Source organism: Gracilinanus agilis, chromosome 4, assembly GCF_016433145.1.
Source record: "Gracilinanus agilis isolate LMUSP501 chromosome 4, AgileGrace, whole genome shotgun sequence".
In the NCBI taxonomy this organism is placed as follows: domain Eukaryota; kingdom Metazoa; phylum Chordata; class Mammalia; order Didelphimorphia; family Didelphidae; genus Gracilinanus; species Gracilinanus agilis.
Window position 1 is genome coordinate 394680510 of NC_058133.1, and position 17884 is coordinate 394698393.

A 17884-nucleotide genomic window follows, 5' to 3' on the forward strand; every position below is an offset into this window, starting at 1 on the left:
CTCCTGCTTTCCTCTAAGAATCAGCACTTTCCTATGTTCTCAGACTCTAAAATTAGCTCTGGGAGATACAGCGGGTTAAAAGTATTTAAGGATACTTGAGAATATTTCAGTGGTAGCAATGAATTTGGTAACTAGGAGCCTGAAAGGATTAAAAATTGAAGGAAACCAATGTGTTTGTTAGGGGAAGTTCTCCTTCAATGCTTAAATATTACATCATTGCAAAAGTAAAGTTCAACAAAGGTAGGTCTGTTCACTATAATCGGAGACAGAAGATAAACATTGGTTTAATCATTAGGATAGCTAAAAGGAGGAGATACACATCAGAAACAGCCATCGAGCTTTATCCAACACTCATCTTTTATATGACAATGACTAGCATCATTAAGATGAGTAAATAAAGCAGTTACAAGACAGGCCTGACAGGTTTCATATGCGATATTCCCCTTTTGTTCTTTGGCGCTGGATAAAAATTGTCACTCTCTTCTCTTAGATTCCTATCAGCTTAGGATATAGTCAATTTAAAACTGTATTAGAAATGATATTTGGCAAAAAACTTGAGCATTTAAAAAAGTTCTTTTTCCCTCCCTAAATTATCAAATGAAAATTGAGCTGAACTCTGAACATGACCAGATGCCATTTTCAAAATCAGAGTGATTATATACTTTGCATCCAAAGGTGGAGAAGTTGCATACATTCAGTTAAAACAAGATCTGGAGCTGACTGTAGTTCAGATCATGAGCTTTTTATTTTAAAAGTCAGACAAATTGAACAAAATAGGGTAAAATATCGGACCATGTAGGTATCATATGAGTATGACCTAAATAACAGCCCTTTTGAATCAAAACTTTCAAATTATTGTGCTGAGGAAGACTTTTGAGAATCTCTTGGACACCAAGAAGATCAAATGAAACAATTCTTAAATGAAATTAATTCAGATTACACATTGGAAGGCCAAATACTGAACCTGAAGCTTAAATACTTTGGTCACATAATGAGAAGACAGGACTCACTGGAAAAAACTCTGAGGTTGGGAAAGATTGAAAGCAAAAGGAGAAAGGGACAGAGGAGGATGGAATGAATAGATAGTGTCATAGAAGCAACAAATATGAGCTTGGACAGACTCTGAGAGAGAGTGGAGGATAGAAGGGGCTAGTATACTATAATCCATGGGGTCACAAAGAATCGAACACAACAGCACCTGAATAAATGAAAAGTCCATAGTGTTCCAAGTGGAAAGACAATACCGCTCTTCTCTTGGCAGGGAGGTGAGGAACAAAGGTAGAATATTGAACACATAATTGGACATGATCTGCTGAAAATGAAACAAAAATGGTCGGAATGACATGGGCCCAGCTGGGGGAAGTTGCCCAGAACAGAGTCCGTTGGCGTGAGATGGTTGCGGCCCTATGCTCCTAAGGAGTCAACAGGAATAATAAATAATATTTTATCTTTTGTTTTATTTGCTTAACTGCTTTTTAAAAAGTCAATGTTCAAGCTCAGGATTAGAGGAAGTTTGGGGAGAATATACAGAAATGGCTGTATCCAGAAACAGATATTAATATCCAGAAATGTAAGAAACCAAATCCAAAATGTAAGAAACCAAAACTTTAAAAAAAATTAACAAATTACCAAATGAAAACTTTAGCTAAGTTTGCATAATAAATAAAAAACAAATTCACAGACCCCAACTTATGAATTCCCGTTCTAAATGAACCCTGAATTCTATCTTGAAATCTTCTTTATCCTATGGTTAGAAAACGTAAGGTTTTGAGATTTTTATTTTAATATTTTCAGATAGAAGTCAGCTTAATGTGAAAAATCCTTCACTTAAAATCATCATGATCCTCTTTCATGACTGTTTGTTGCTTTAAGCAATTCTCATAGTTTTCCTTTATGAATTTCAGAAATCCTCAGCTTCATACAGAAGCCATAGAAACAAAATTTTTATTAATTTAAAATAATGTCAAAATCATAAGGGAAACAACAAATTGGGAAAAAATCTTTATAACAAAAAACTCTGACAGGGGTCTAATTACTCAAATATACAAGAAGCTAAATCAATTGTATAAAAAAATCAAGCCATTCCCCAATTGAAAAATGGGCAAGAGACATGAATAGGCAATTCTCAGGTAAAGAAATCAAAAGTATCAATAAGCACATGAGAAAGTGTTCTAAATCTCTAATAATTAGAGAAATGCAAATCGAAACAACTCTGAGGTATCACCTCACACCTAGCAGATTGGCTAAAATGAAAGAAGGGGAGAGTAATGAATGTTGGAGGGGATATGGCAAAATTGGGACATTAATGCATTGTTGGTGGAGCTGTGAATTGATCCAACCATTCTGGATGGCAATTTGGAACTATGCTCAAAGGGCTATAAAAGACTGCCTGCCCTTTGATCCAGCCATACCATTGTTGGGTTTGTACCCCCAAAGAGATCATAGATAAACAGACTTGTACGAAAATATTTATAGCTGTGCTTTTTGTAGTGGCAAAGAAAGAAAGGGAGGGTATGTCCTTCAATTGGGGAATGGCTGAACAAACTGTGGTATATGCTGGTGATGGAATACTATTGTGTTAAAAGGAATAATAAACTGGAGGAGTTCCAGGGGAACTGGAAAGACCTCCAGGAACTGATGCAGAGCGAAAGGAGCAGAGCCAGAAGAACATTGTACAGAGACTGATATACTATGGTAAAATTGAATGTAATGGACCTCTGTACCAGGAGCAATGCAATGACACAAGACAGCTCTGTGGGATTTATGGTAAAGACGCTACCCACATTCAGAGGAAGATCTGCAGGAGAGGAAACATAGAAGATAAACAATTGCTTGAATGCAGGGGCTGAGGCGGACATGATTGGGGATGTAGACTCGAAACTACCACACCAATGCAACTAACAACAATATGGAAACAGGCCCTGAACAAGGACACATGTTACAACCAGTGGAAATGTGCGTTGGCCATGGGTGGGGGGAGAGCAGGGGGTGAAGGGGAAAGTAGGGGCATAAAGTATGTAAACAGGTTAAAAATGAATATTAATAAACGTTTTAAAAAAAAAGAGGAAATGTTTTCTAGATTTGGACTTAAAAGACTTGGATTTAAATTCCAACTCTGTTACCTATTCCGTGAACTTAAGTGTGTCACTTTTATAGGTCTCAGCCTTAGCTTCCTTAGTGAAATGGAGATAATATCTATACTACCTACTTTACAAAATTGTAAAGATCAAATGAAAGTACATATTAAGTGCATTTTAAACCATAAATACCATGTACATGTCTATTATTATCATTAATGATGATGATGATGATGAAGATAATAAAAGTAAGTGAACCTGTCTCCCTTCCAAAAGCTAACTTCTGGTTTGGATGCGAAAGAGAGAGACAGAGAGACAGACATGCATATATGCATGTCTGTACATAACACATATTTAAACTTCTCTTGTAATGCTTTAGCAACTTGTAACTTAAACAATGTCTCACTATATACAAAGCTCTTTAAAACTCCTAGAAGAACCCATATCTCTTTTATAGAAAGAAATGTTTTAAATGAAGTTTAAACAAGGTTTCTGAAATGGCTTAATGACAGCACAGAGATGCACTGAGTTTTGGTGTCAGCATTCTGCCTGTGTAGACTTGAACCTCACCATGCTTTCTCATAAAGCATGATTATTAGCTCTTTTGCCACAAGAAATGACTGAAGTAAGAAAAAAAATAGTGATGAGAGTGATAAATATGCAAGTGGTGATCATTTCAGGGTTAAATTTTAAAGTTTCAAATATAAAAATATTAATTCAGATCTATATGATGGAAATGCCTATAATTCCACTTCTAAAAAGCAAAGGACCTCAGTCTTTGACACTTTCATAAATATTCCTGAATCTTGTTTTGCAGGAAACTGATTTCTAAGTTTCATGACCAAAGTCTTTATTAAGCACCTATTTCAATGAAATACACATTCTGTAATTCAAGCAGCATGGGATGGTAGAAAGTACCTGATTCAGGATTCAAAGGACTTGGGTTCGAACTGCACCACTGAGGATTACTCCCTGGGTGACCTTGAGCAAATACCTCACCAGCTTTAGGATTTAGTTTCCTTATTTTTATGACTTCAAGCCAAGCAAAGGCTGGATGACTATCTTTCTTTGGTTCTTTTAAACCCTTATCTCCTGACTTAGAATCAAAACTAAATATTGATTCCAAGGCAGAAGAAGGGTAAGGGTCAAACAATTGGGGTTAAGTGACTTGCCTGGGGTCACACAACTAGGCAGTGTCTGAAGCCACATTTGAATCCAGCTCCTCTCAGTTTTAGGTCTGGAGCTACCATTATGCTACCTAGCTACCCTCCAATGACTTCCTTTCTTTAAATTTTATCTTTTTTTTAACTCCAATAACAAATTTACACATAAGTTTTCCATAGTTATATGATTCATCTTGTCTCCCTCCCCTTTCCTCCTTCCTGCCATAGTTGACAAGCAATTCCACTGGAGGTATACCATTCAAAACCTATTTCTACGTTTTTCATTTCTGTAAGAGAATAATCTTATAAAACCAAAACCCCAAATCATATACCCAAATAAAACAGTGATAAATCATCTGTTTTCATATGTATCTCTACTCTGACATTCTTTTCTTTTGATGTGGATTTCTTTCTCATAAGTCCCTGAGAGTTGTCCTGGATTGCTATTAGTAGTAAAGTCTAGTGCATTTGATTGTCCCACAATATTTCAGTTACTGTGTATAATGATCACCTGGTTCTACTTATTTCATGCTGCATCAGTTCATGTAGGTCTTTCCAGCTCTTTTTGAAATCATCCTGTTCATCATTCCTTAAAGCACAGTAGTATTCATTCCATCATCATATACCACAATTTATTCAGCCATTCCCCAAATGATGAAATACCTTTAGGTTCCAATTCTTTGTCACCACAAAAAGAAATTTTGCCACACCCCTTCCAACCTTTATCACTTTCCTTTACTGTCATATTGGCCAATATGCTAGGTGTAAGTAGGTACCTCAGAGTTGTTTTAATTTGCATTTCTCTAAGCAAGAGGGATTTAGAATATTTTTTCATGTGATTATTGATATCTTTGATTTCTTCATCTGAAAATTGCCCATTCATATCCTTTGACTATTCATAACTTGAGGAATGACTTGGGTTCTTATAAATGTGACTTAGTTCTTTATATATTCGAGAAATGAGACCTTTATCAGAGAAATTTGTTTAAAAAAATTTCCCCAGTTTGTTGCTTCCCTTCTAAACTTGGTTGCTTTGGCTTTGTTTGTACAAAACCTTTTTAATATAATCAAAATTATTCATCTTACATCTTTGTAATGTTCTCTATCTCTTGTTTGGTCTTAAATTATTCACTTCGTAAATCTGCAGGTAAATTATTCTACCTTATATCACTCTTTAGATTTAAATCACATACCCTTATCTTGTTATAGGGTATGAGATATTGATCTAAACCTAATTTTTGCCATATATTTTTCCAATTTTCCCAGCAGTTTTGTCAAATAGTGAATTCATTCCCCAAAAGCTGGTATCTTTGGGTTTATCAAACACTAGATTACTGAGGTCATTTACCGGTCTATTTCATTGATCTACTCTTCTATTTCTTAGCCAAAACCAGATTGTTTGATGATTACTGCTTTACAGTTTAAGATCTGGAACTGCTAGGTCACCATCCATCACATTTTTAAAAATTATTTCTTGACGTTTTGTTCTTCTAGGTGAATTTTGTTATTATTTTTCTAGTTCTATAAAATATTTTTAAGTAGTTTGATAGGTATGGCACTGAATAAGTGAATTAATTTAGGTAGGATTATTCTTTTTATTATATTAGCTAGCCTTAACCATGAGCAATTAATGGTTTTCCAATTGTTTAGCTCTAATTTTATTTGTGTGAAAAGTGTTTTATAGTTGTGCTTATATAATTCCTGTGTTTGTTTTGGCAGATAGAGTCCCAAGTATTTTATATTATCTAGAGCAGTGATGGGCAAACTACAGCCCTCGTTCCAGATGCAGCCCCCTAAAATGTTCTATCTCATGTGACATTATTCCTAATCTGACAAATACAATACAATGAAACTTTGAAAGAGTTGCCTTAGAAACAGACTGACAGATGAGCATTTCCTTTCCCCCTCTTTAAAAAGTTTGCCCATTACTGATCTAAGAGTGATTTTAAATGAAGTTTCTCTTTCTAATTCCTGCTGCTGAGTTTTGTTGGAAATATATAGAAATGATAATGATTTGTGTGGGTTTACTTTGTATCCTGCAATTTTGCTAAAGTTATTATTTCAACTAGCTTTTTAGTTGATTTTCCAGGATTCTATAAGACTATCTTATCACCTCAGATGACTTCATAAGGAATCATGTAGAAAGGATTCCTCTTCAGGTACAAGTTGGGATATATGATCCTCAAATCACTTTCAAGTTATAACTTCCAGAATCCTATGAGTCAATCAGTCAATTTGTTCATCTTTTAGATTTACTAGACATATTCTTTATCTCAGTCTTTCAAATGCACACATTCAATCAGAACAACATAGATGATGTCAACATGATGTCAGAACAATGATGTCAACATGAGCTTTTTAGAATACTCCAGAAGGGAAAGACTCAAAGAAACAAACATATATGAAGCATCTTCTATGTGCCAGACACTGTATAAATATCATCTCATTAATTGTCACAAGCAGCCTAGGATCTATTCTGCTTGACAGTTAAGGAAAGGAAGGCAAACAAAGATTAAGTGACTTGCCCAGGACTACACAGGCAGCTGTTTGAGGTAAGACTTGAGCTCAGAGGGGGCAGCTGGGTAGCTCAGTGGATTGAGAGCCAAGCCTAGAGAAGGGAGGTCCTAGGTTCAAATCTGGCCTCAGACATTTCCCAGCTGTGTGACCCTGGGCAAGTCACTTTACCTCCATTGCCTACCCTTACCACTCTTCTGCCTTGGAGCCAATACATAGTATTGGTAAGGGTTATTTAAAAAAAAAAAAAAAAAAAAAGAAAAGAAAAGAAAAAAGACTTGAGCTCAGAACCTCCTGACTCCAGTTCCATCACTTTATCAACTAGCAGCATAAACAATAAGCAAAAATAATCAATTCAAAGCAATTTTATTCAGTGTCATGATTTCATTTGAAATTGGGGACTTATACTCAAATCTCATTTCTGTTGCTTTCTACCTCTGATCTTGAGTAAATCCCTCAGAGACCTGTTTGTCATTTTAAAAATGGGAATAGAGGTGCGGATGGCCAAGATGACCTTTAAGGATCTTGATGTCAATGTTCTGAGGAACCCTCTTCGTAGCATATTAAATAAAAGATCATTTCTATCATGAAATGTTTGTTTCCTCTATGGGGTATTGCAAGCCTAAAATTGTCACTTATGTTTAAAAAGTCAATTTAGAACAGAATAAAAATCTTAAAGATTAGACCCTTTATTGAAAAAGTGGCATTTACAAGTGGAGGCCACTTTTTTTTTCTGAACAGTCAATTCCTTTTAATTTAGTTTTTAAAAATCTTGGTGAAAATTAGATTTCATATTTATAGCATCTCATTTTGGGGTGGAAAAGAATTTAAAACTGAGGTTATGCCCACCTATTGAGGAATGGATGGACAAATTGTGGTATATGTTGGTGATTGAATACTATTGTATTCTAAGAAATGACAAGCAGGCTTTCAGAAAAAAGCTGGAAAGATCAATAAGAACTAATGCAGAGTGAAATAAGCAGAACTGGGAGAACTTTGTACATAGTAATAGTAATGTGTACAATGATCATCTGTGAAAAACTTGGTTACTCTTGGCAATGCAATAATTTGGGGCAATTCTGAAGGACTTATGATGGGGAATGCTATCCAGCTCCAGAGAAAGAACTGTTGGAGTAGGATATGGATCAAAACATACTATCTTCAGGGTATTTGTGGTTTTATTTTGGGGTTTTGGTTTTGTATAAGTATGCACTTACAACAGTGACCAAAATAGGAAGTGTGTTTTGCATGATAATACATGGATGGCTCAGATAAAAAAAAAAAAGGAAGAAAACTAGATTTTATTTAAAAGACATTTCTGGCAATTGAATTTTTATTCTGAATTTAACAAACACAAGAAAATATACATTTTCCTTTTCTTACTCAAGCAGAAAAAGAACACTGTACATAAATTTGTGGGGCTCCATTATGTATGCTTGTTCTTTTTTTCAAAATATATAAGAAGCTATACCCGTGGCTTTCCAAGACAACCCTGCTTCTTTGTGATTCTTGCTGGTCTCCTTTCTTCAGGCCACTATTTTTAAAGAGGCTAAGTTTTGCAGAAGGGGCTAATTGCTAAATATGACATATCAATGTCATTTCTTTTAAACTTATAACAAAAAATCACAAGCAATTGCAAAAGGGTTGAAGTAAAAACCACTTTCTTTTTCTCCTGGGTATAATTTCCAAACCTTCTGATGACATTATATTGGCTATAAGCTTGTGTAAAACATTCAGTACATTTCAACAAAGCTTAATAATTAATGAACATTCTATGCTATTAATTGATAATAAATCTACACTGATCCTGTCTGAATTTTAAAAACAGGAGATGCATTGCTCAGACTTCCAACCAAATGCAAAGCAGGTGTTTGGAGGCCACTCTGATCTACCTTGATTTGTATTAGTCATAATACGCTTTCAGAGAAACCTAGCTAATGTCTAATGAGCTTACAGATTCTAGAAGCGCTGGAAATGCCTAATTGCTTTCTGTAATTGGTAGGGAGCTCTATGTTTATTGCTGTTGCCTGGCATCAGCATGAATGGTAGAATAATGGGAGTAAGACACCTTCCAGACCCCTCTTTTTTTTTTCCTCCCACAAATCCAAGAAAATCCTCTATGTTAGTCAGCAGTGAGCCTTCCTGCCTCTGCTTCTTTCTCTAAGGCAGGCTTATTCTCAGTTCTGAGGGTTTTCAACTTGGGGCTATTATATCAGCCATCTGGATTAAACCAGTCATCTGGTTCAACCAACTCTTAGGCTGCCTCTGCCATTGTCTGAGGTCTCATTTAAACATTATGCAATGTTTACTTACATTTATATATCATGTCAAGGTTTACAAATCTTTTCCCAACGATAATTCTGTAATGTAAGCATGGTCGCTTCAAAGAGAAAATACAAATACCTCTGACTGGCTGGTAAAGCCTACCACCATATGGCTCCAACCTACTTTTTTCAGATTATTTAATATTATGAAGAGCCTCCTAATTGGTCTCTCTGACTTAAGTTTCTGTCCCTCTCCAATCCATCCTCCTGCCAAAGTAATTTTCTTAAAGCTGTGATCTCTGATCATATTATTCCCCTACTCCCCAAATCCCACTGGGCCATGTTTACTGCTAGGATCCCATAAACAGATCTGTTTAGTAATCAAATAAAAATTTGACTTTCGAAATAGGGCTCCGACCTACCTTTCCAACCATAGTAAACATTACTGTCTTTCCTATATATACTCTGGAGTCCATTCAAACTGGTCTTTTTGCTATTCTTAACAAATGTCACTTCATTTCCTATTTCTAAGCTTTTCCAGGTCTGTAATGTACTCTTTCCGGAGTTTCCATCAAACATCTGTCCACATGTCACCTTCCACATAAAACCATTCATGAAGCCTTCTCCATCTCTAGAATTTCCTTGTATTAATAATACATATATTTTTATTTTAAATATGTATTTGTTATCTCCCTAATGGAATATAAGCTTCTCCGGCACAGGAACTATTTCGCTTTTGTCTCTGTAACCACAGCACAGTAGGCAATTAATAAATGCTTTGGGATTGATCATCTTAATTGGCAGTTGGGAAAATTCTGTGTTTTCTTCTAAATTGAAAGATTAATAGTGTGCCTTGTTAATCACCTTGATAATATAGTGAGTGTAGCGTTGTGATTTCCTTAGCTATGAACTGCAAGATTCAGTTAAGTCATCACTGTTACTCATGTCCATCCATGTTTTGCCAAATGCTTGCCAGAGTCTGGTGACCCACTTGCTGTCGTGAATGGCACTAAAGGAATGGAAGCTTCTGTCTCTTCTGTCTCTAAAGAATTTCAATCAAACAATTCAAGATTATGGCCCTACTTCTTTCTATAGTAAAAATTAATTGACTTTTCAAAAAACTCTTTCCCTATGTCACAATTTCATCACATTTCATAGCACATATCTCCAACTTACAAATGAAATAACTGGGCACATGATTATGATCAAATACTACTATGCTGTAAGAACTTATAAGCAAGTTAATTTAAAAAATATGCAGAGACCTACATGAAATTATTTAGGGCAGAACATTATATACAAGAAATGAGCAGAACATTATATGCAAGAGAACATTATAGATAACAACAGAAATATCATTTGAAGAATGATTTGTGTATGTCGATCCTCACATATATTGATTCATTTGGTTGTCACACTAAACCTAGGAGGAAATAGGTGATATTATTATCCCCATTTTATACATGAGGAAATTGGAGCTGAGAAAGGTTAAGTGACTTGCCTAGAGTCAAACATTTAATAAATATCTAAGGCAGGGCTAAAATTCAGGTCTTCCTGACTCCAAGTCTTGTGTTCTATGCATTGAACCACCTGTTTTATTTATATTTGAAAGAAATTAGAAAATCATAAAACTATTAAATCAAAGGACTTGAGTTCAAATCTTAATTCTCCCATGTAAACACTTATAAAGCACCTACTATGAGCTCGGCACTACACTAATACCTGGGGACCTTGGGCAAATCAGTTCAGTTCTGTGGGCTTTAGTTTCCTCATCTGTAAAATGGAAAGATCTCTTCTATCTCACCTTTAAATTTAACATCCTACATAGGGCGGTTTCCATACATCTAGATATCTAATTCTGGTTTCTAGTTATCTCCCCATCATCTAACACAGTGCTTTGCACACAGAAGACACCGAATAAAAGTCTACTGTATTTGGGTTTGAAGGTGGCTGGCAAGAACCCCAAACACTGCTGTTGACCATCAGCTTAAAAAAAGGTCACCTCTTCCTAGCTTTTCTATGTCTTTGATTCCACCAGGAATTTGGGATAAACATAATTCTAGGGACACCTCACCTAATGTGATACAAGTAAATGCATTATTTTATAAATGATTGGGGGTCTGTTTCCTATTATTCACAAGACTAGCAGGGCTGCAAGAAGATTGTGAGTTGATGGTAAACCACCACCATGAACTTTAGACTTCCTTAGTTTGGGCCTAGCTGCTGGGAGAAGTCAAACTATTAGCCAAAGACTAAGTTAAAGAGAAATGCTAGCATCCATAGTCTATAAATGATTAATAATATTACTCTAAGCTTGATGGATGGTTATGACTTTCCAGACAGAACAAGAAATTAAAAAGCCTTTCTTCTTGTTAATAGTTCGATTCAGTGGTCCAACAGTATAACTTTATGACAAAATGGAAAGCTACAAAATTAATACATGTAAGGGAGCAAAATAACAGTGCATTCTCTCCTTAGCTATTAACTAACTTTTTTTTAACCCTTACCTTCCATCTTAGAATTGATACTGTGTATCCGCTCCAAGGCAGAAGAGTGGTAAGGGCTAGGCAATGGGAGTTAAGTAACTTGCCACAGTCACACAGCTAGGAAATGTGTGAGGCTACTTAGTCATTAATTTAAGCAGCTTCATCAACAACAACAGAATAGACTATTTATTTCAAATGGCAAATTGTCATCAAAAAAGGATTGCCTGACAGCTGTGTGACCCTGGGCAAGTCACTTGACCCCCATTGCCCACCCTTACCACTCTTCCACGTAGGAGCCAATATACAGAAGTTAAGGGTTTAAAAAAAAAGGATTGCCTGAGACTGTAGGTGGAGTTAGGTTTACTGAGAACTAAAAATCTCCATCAATGAGAAAGAGGCCATCATAAAAATGCTGGAAACCATGTAGTTGAATTCCAAAGTGATTTTTATTATAAAGCACATCTAGTCCAACATATTTGACTTAGACAAATATCCAAATTATGGGAAACATTAAAAAAAGTATGTTTAGGGGGATAAAAACTATACAAACAATAAAAAGGCAAAGTATGGGTTCTGGAAAAGATAAATCAAATTTTAAGGATACAAACACAAGTGGGCAGCAGGGGACTTAATGGATTAAGAGCCAGGCATACAGACAGGAGGTCCTGGGTTCAAATTTGGCCTTAGACGCTTCCTTGCTGTGTGACCCTGGAAAGGTTATTTAACCCCCATTGCCTAGCCCTTACCACATTTCTGCCTTAGAACCAATATACAGTACTGGTTCTAAAACAGAAGGTAAGGGTTTTTAAATAATAAATAAATACAAATACAAGTAAATTACATTATGAGTGCTTTTCCCTCCTCAGAAAAAAGGAGAGAAATAAATGGGGAATAACTGATTTTATTTCAAATTATTTTCGGTACTCAACTATGCTTTAAAATACTGAAAAGATTTTGCTTTACATTTCTATAGGAAAACTCTTCAAAGAAAAAGGAAGTTGGGTTCTACTGGGCAGAAATATGGTCTGAAATCCAGCCTCTGACAATTACAGCTTTGAAATCACTGACAATCAACTTCCCCACTCCAAACCTCAGCTAATAAATGATTTGTGCCAGTCCCAGCACTCCATCCACTGTACCACTCAGCTGCATTCTAAATGTTCTCAGGAAAGTTTGTTAAAGGAAATTAAGAAGAGATACTGTCAATTTTTCTACTTTGAAGAAAACAGAACTTTATCAGCTATCAGTTAAAATGGTCAAGAAGGATTTATTAACTATTATGAAGATAAAAAGGAAATAATCATTGCATTGGGGAGACAATTGGGAATGGTAACAGTTTTACTCTAGTATCTATTCAGTTTGTGATAATCAGTTGAGATGGGTGTTTATAAATGTTAAAAATCCTGTTATTTTTAGCTTTCGTTAGTTTTATATCAAGAGCAGGTAGGTAACTTAGTAGATAGAGTGCTGAGCCTGAAATTAGGAAGATCAGAGTTCAAATTTAGATTCAGACAATTATTAGCTGTGTGATCTGCTTGCTTCAGTTTCCTCTGGGGAGATGGCAATCCATTCTAAAATTTTGCCCAGAAAACCTCCCCAAAAGGGTCATAAAGAGTCAATCATGACTGCAACAAAGTAAGAACAGGAAACTGAACAAAGTATTATATCAATAAAACATTCTGTGATTTTAAATCATCTATGAACTCTTGAGGCTAATGAAGGGCAGATTTAGAATCAGTGGATTTTTGAAAACAGAAGTAATATTAAAAAATTCCCTAATAAGACCTAGCCAGGTAAGCCTTTTCCATTGTTATCTAGGTGGCACAGTAGAGTGAATGCTTGGCCTGGAGGCAGAAAGATCTGAGTTTAAACCTAGTCTCAGATACTGTCTAGCTGTATGACCCTGAGCAAATCATTTAACTCCTGTCTCTCTCAATTTCCAACAATAAAATTGAGCTAATAATTAGCATTTACCTCCCAGGGTGGTTGTGAGGATCAAATAAGTTAATATTTGTAAATCTCTTAGCACAGTACTTGGCACACAGTATTATAATAATCAGTATTACCATATATACTTAACATATGCTTTTTCCTTCCAGATCTCTAACCAATGGATTTACTAGAATCCAAATCACACCAAAACGGCTAGAATTCATAATGACAGTGACACATAACTAAAGTAATTTAATAAATGAGAAATCTCAGGAAATTCTAAAGCTATAAATTGCAAAGCAGATCTGAATTGTAAAAGGGACTTTCTTCACTAGGTGTTCCCTTTCACTAATGTGATCACAGTTTTAAACAAACCAAAAATAAAGGAAAAAAATTGACAGTTGAGTCTCAGTCCAGTCCTGAAACATGCTCAGGTTGGTAAGGACAAAAATCACACACTGTTACAGAAATGAAGTAAAATAGAAAAAGTTAGCAAAATAAACACACCTAATTCTGCCACAGCCATATCTGCTTTGATTATAATAACTAATAATAATAATAATTGTTGACATTAAAATTTGCTTTTAAGGTTTAGAAAGTATTTTTCTATAATCAACTTTGCTACTAACAGCAAGGCAATGATTCAGGACAATCCCAAGGGACTTATGAGAAAGAAGGCTATCCACATTGAGAGAAAGAACTGTGGGAGTAGAAAAAATATGACTTATCGCTTGTTTATGTGGGTATAGGATGTGAGGTTTTGGTTTTTAGAAGATTACTCTATTACAAAAATGAATAATATGGAAATAGATAATACATGTATAACCCATTGGAATTGCTTATCAGCTCTGGGAGGGGGTAGGAAAAGAACATGAATCATGTAACCATGGAAAAGCATTTAAAAATAAATAAATTTTAGAAATACTAAAAAGTTTAGAAATAAAAGGACCTTTCTTTTAAAAAAAAAAGGTTTTGCATATATCAGAGCATTGGTGAACAAGCAATGATACAACCAGAAGCAAACTTTGGTAAATGGCTCCCAAACTATGGCTGTTCAAATGTTCTCTAGGTTTTCAGAACACTGCTGCTCTCTCCTGGTTCTCCTCTTCCTTGTCTGAATGTTCCTTCTTGTATCCTTCACTGGATCTCCCTGCAAGTCACACCTATTCTGAGTGCCTTCCAAGGTTCTGTCCTGGTCTTCTTCTCCCTATGTTATCTCACTTTGTGAACAGGTCAGCTCAGAGGGATTAGATTATCAAGTCTATGCAGATAATTCTCAGGTCTATCTATTCAGCCTTATTCTCTCTCCTGATAGCAGACAAACTAGAAGTCCAGTAGACATCTCGAAGTCAGAATGTCCAAAGTAGAATTCTCTATCTTTCCCTTAAATTCTCTCTCTCTTCTCAAACTTCCCGTTTACCTCTGGTCACCTTAACTACTCACTTACACTCACCCATATTCCAATCTGTTGCCTAGTCTTTTGGTTTCTACCTTCTCTCAACTCACACAAACTCCACACTAGTACAGCTCCTCATCACCTCCTGCCTGGATATACAATACCCTGGTGGGTCTCCCTGACTCAAGTTCCTCCCACTCTAAGCCATCTTCTATTCAGCAGCCAAAGAGGTTTTCCTAAAGTATAGATCTGATCATGTTTCTCCCCATCTTCCATCAAGAAACTCCAATGATTCAGGACCAAATATAAAATATAAAATTCTATTTGGCTTTAAAAGTCCTTCACAATCTAGTCTCTTCTACCTTTTGCCTTCTTATACTTCTATCCATCTTCTTTGTTGTTGTTCAGTAGATTTTCAAGTCCTTTCTGACTCTTTGTGGCCTGATTTGGAATTTTTATGGCAAAGATACTGGCATGGTTTGCCATTTCTTTCTCCAGATCATTTAACAGATGAGGAAATTGGGGCAAAGAATGGTAAATGACTTGCCCAAGGTCATACAGCTAATGTCTGAGGGAAAGAATGTTAAGTGATTTGCCTAGGGTCACACAGGTGGTTTCTGAGGCCACAGTAGCTCTCTGGTCTTCCTGACCCTATACACTGTGCTCTATCCACTTCACCACCTAGCTGTATTTTCCATGTATTTTTTACCATCCAGCAACACTTGCCTTCTTAAGGTTTCACCCAAGATATTCTGTATCTCCTGAATGTGCCTTTTCCCTGACTGCCTTCCCATTACTAGAATGCTCCCTCCTCTTCTTTGCCTTCTGGTCTTCCTTTAAGATTCAGCTCAAATCCTACCATCTTCATGATCCAAATGCTAATGCCTTCCCTCAGAGATGAATTCCCATTTACCTAGTTTGTGTCTTATCTCTTCCATTAAAAGATAATGCCCAGAGATCAGGTAGGGATGGTGTTTTCCCCTCAGCTTTTATCCCAGAGCTTAGTTAGCATGGTGCCTGGTACAGAATGTAAAATGAACTATATAAGCTAAACAAAGGAACAGTCTCAAGACCTGAGCAAATTATCAAGGCTTTGGGTAAGGGAACTTTAAGATAATTCTTGGAAGAACATCACCTACAGGCAGAAAAAAAGTTTTTTTCTCCTTCACTTCACTCAATCAGGTTATTCCCATAAACCTAAAACAACCACTCAATCAGCAAACATTTATTACATACCTTCTATATGCTGGACATTGTCCCAGCTACTGGGAAGCCAAGACAAAAGTGACACAATCTCTGCTATCCGAGATCTTACATTCTACTGGGTGATACATGTTCACAGGGCAGTAAATACAGGATCTACATACTCAGTGAATACAAAGTGATGTGATAAGCAAGTAGGATAAAAGCTAGGGGAATCAGGAATTCAGTAAATTCCAGGTATGGGGAACAGCCTAGTGAAAGACACCAGGGAGTGAGATGGAATGTCTGTTAGTTTTTCAGTCATGTCCAATTCTTCATGACCCCATTTGGGGTTTTCTTGGCAAAGAATGTATGAGGAATAGCAAATAGGTCAGTCTGGAAGAGGCACAGTATGTGAGGGGGATTAAGTCTTGAAGGATAACCCAAATAACAGAATGATTAATTATAGGTTCATAGATCTAAAGGTGGGAGGAACCTCAGAGGCCATCTAGTCTAAAACCCTCATTTTATAGATGAGGAAATGGAGAGCTAAGGAGGTTGACTAACTTGCCCAGGGTTATAAAGACAGTAGAGGTCAGACCTGAGATTGCCTCTATTAAAATGCGGCCCCAGAGCATATTCCTTTAATTCATCTAGAACCTCCTTGAAAGGCACTGAACACCTCAAGGGAAGGCTCCATTTTTCATCTTCCTACTTTACATGAAATGGTAATAAAATGATCCATGACTGTTACCATAATCTTCCAGGTTAAATAAATGTGATAAATATCTCATCACGTTTAGAATACAAGAATGTTACCTGAAAAACAAACAATGAGAGCTCATGGGTGCAATTGTTATAAAGCAAAAGCTAATATTTATGAAGCTTTCTGGTTTGTTTTTTTTAATCTAGGGTCAACAGTGCAGTCTGCATGCTTTTTCATAACATTTATTTTCAAAATGCTATATTAAAAATGAAGTTATGTTAAAAGAGCTTTTGGACATAGCTAATATGAGAATTTGTCTCTTTAGAATAAGTATATTTATTACAATTCATTATATATTTATAACAAATAATTTCTATTACATTATTGCTATGTTACACATAATTATATATAAAAAGGTAAAAAAAGAGGTTTCTTTTCAAAGATTTTCAGAGCAGCATTAGATGAAAAAGGAAAAAAGGTTAAGTTTTGTTTCAGATTTTGAAAAAAAGTTTAACTGTCCCATGAAATATGAATCATGAGTATATTTGTGCGAATCTTTTTATAGGTTGATTATTCTTTTATCCTCAAAGTTTGTTCTGCAAGAGGAAATTTCAAAGATAAGTATAATTCAGTACAAGTTTAGTTTCCTCATTTGTAAAATGAAAATAATAATAACACCTTTCTCCCAGGGTAGTAATGAGAAATAAATGAGATTTCCTTCTAAGTTCTTCGGCCAAGCAAATGGCACACAGTGACAAGTGCAGGACTGATTAATCACCAGTAAGTATTGTGTCTACACAGCTTGGAGGTTATTCTGGGTAAAAGCAAAAGAGGAAATGAACCACACAACTCTACAACCCATGTTTTCAAGCGGCAACCTTGCCCATTGAACCAAACACAAACCAAGAGAGGATTCTTTTCAAAATGAGCAGTCAGGCTCAAATGGCTACCACCACCCCTTCCCACATGCACATACCCTGGCCACTACAGTTCCTGGTTAAGTAAAGATCAGTAGCCAGACAGAGGCTCATTTTGTGGGGGGAGGCGGTGAGAAGACAGACAGAGACAGAGAGAGAGCATGAGTGTGTGTGTGTGTGTGTGTGTGTGTGTGTGTGTGTGTGTGTGTGTGTGTTTGAGAGAGAGAGAGAGAGAGAGAGAGAGAGA

At 36.0% G+C, this 17884-nt stretch overlaps 1 protein-coding gene across 7 annotated transcripts in view; it reads right to left on the bottom strand.

The window, feature by feature from the left end:
* The window catches only part of MAP7 (microtubule associated protein 7), a 203450-nt gene that overhangs the window by 122257 nt on the left and 63309 nt on the right, over positions 1-17884 (bottom strand). The gene's annotated exons all lie outside the window — the stretch shown is intronic.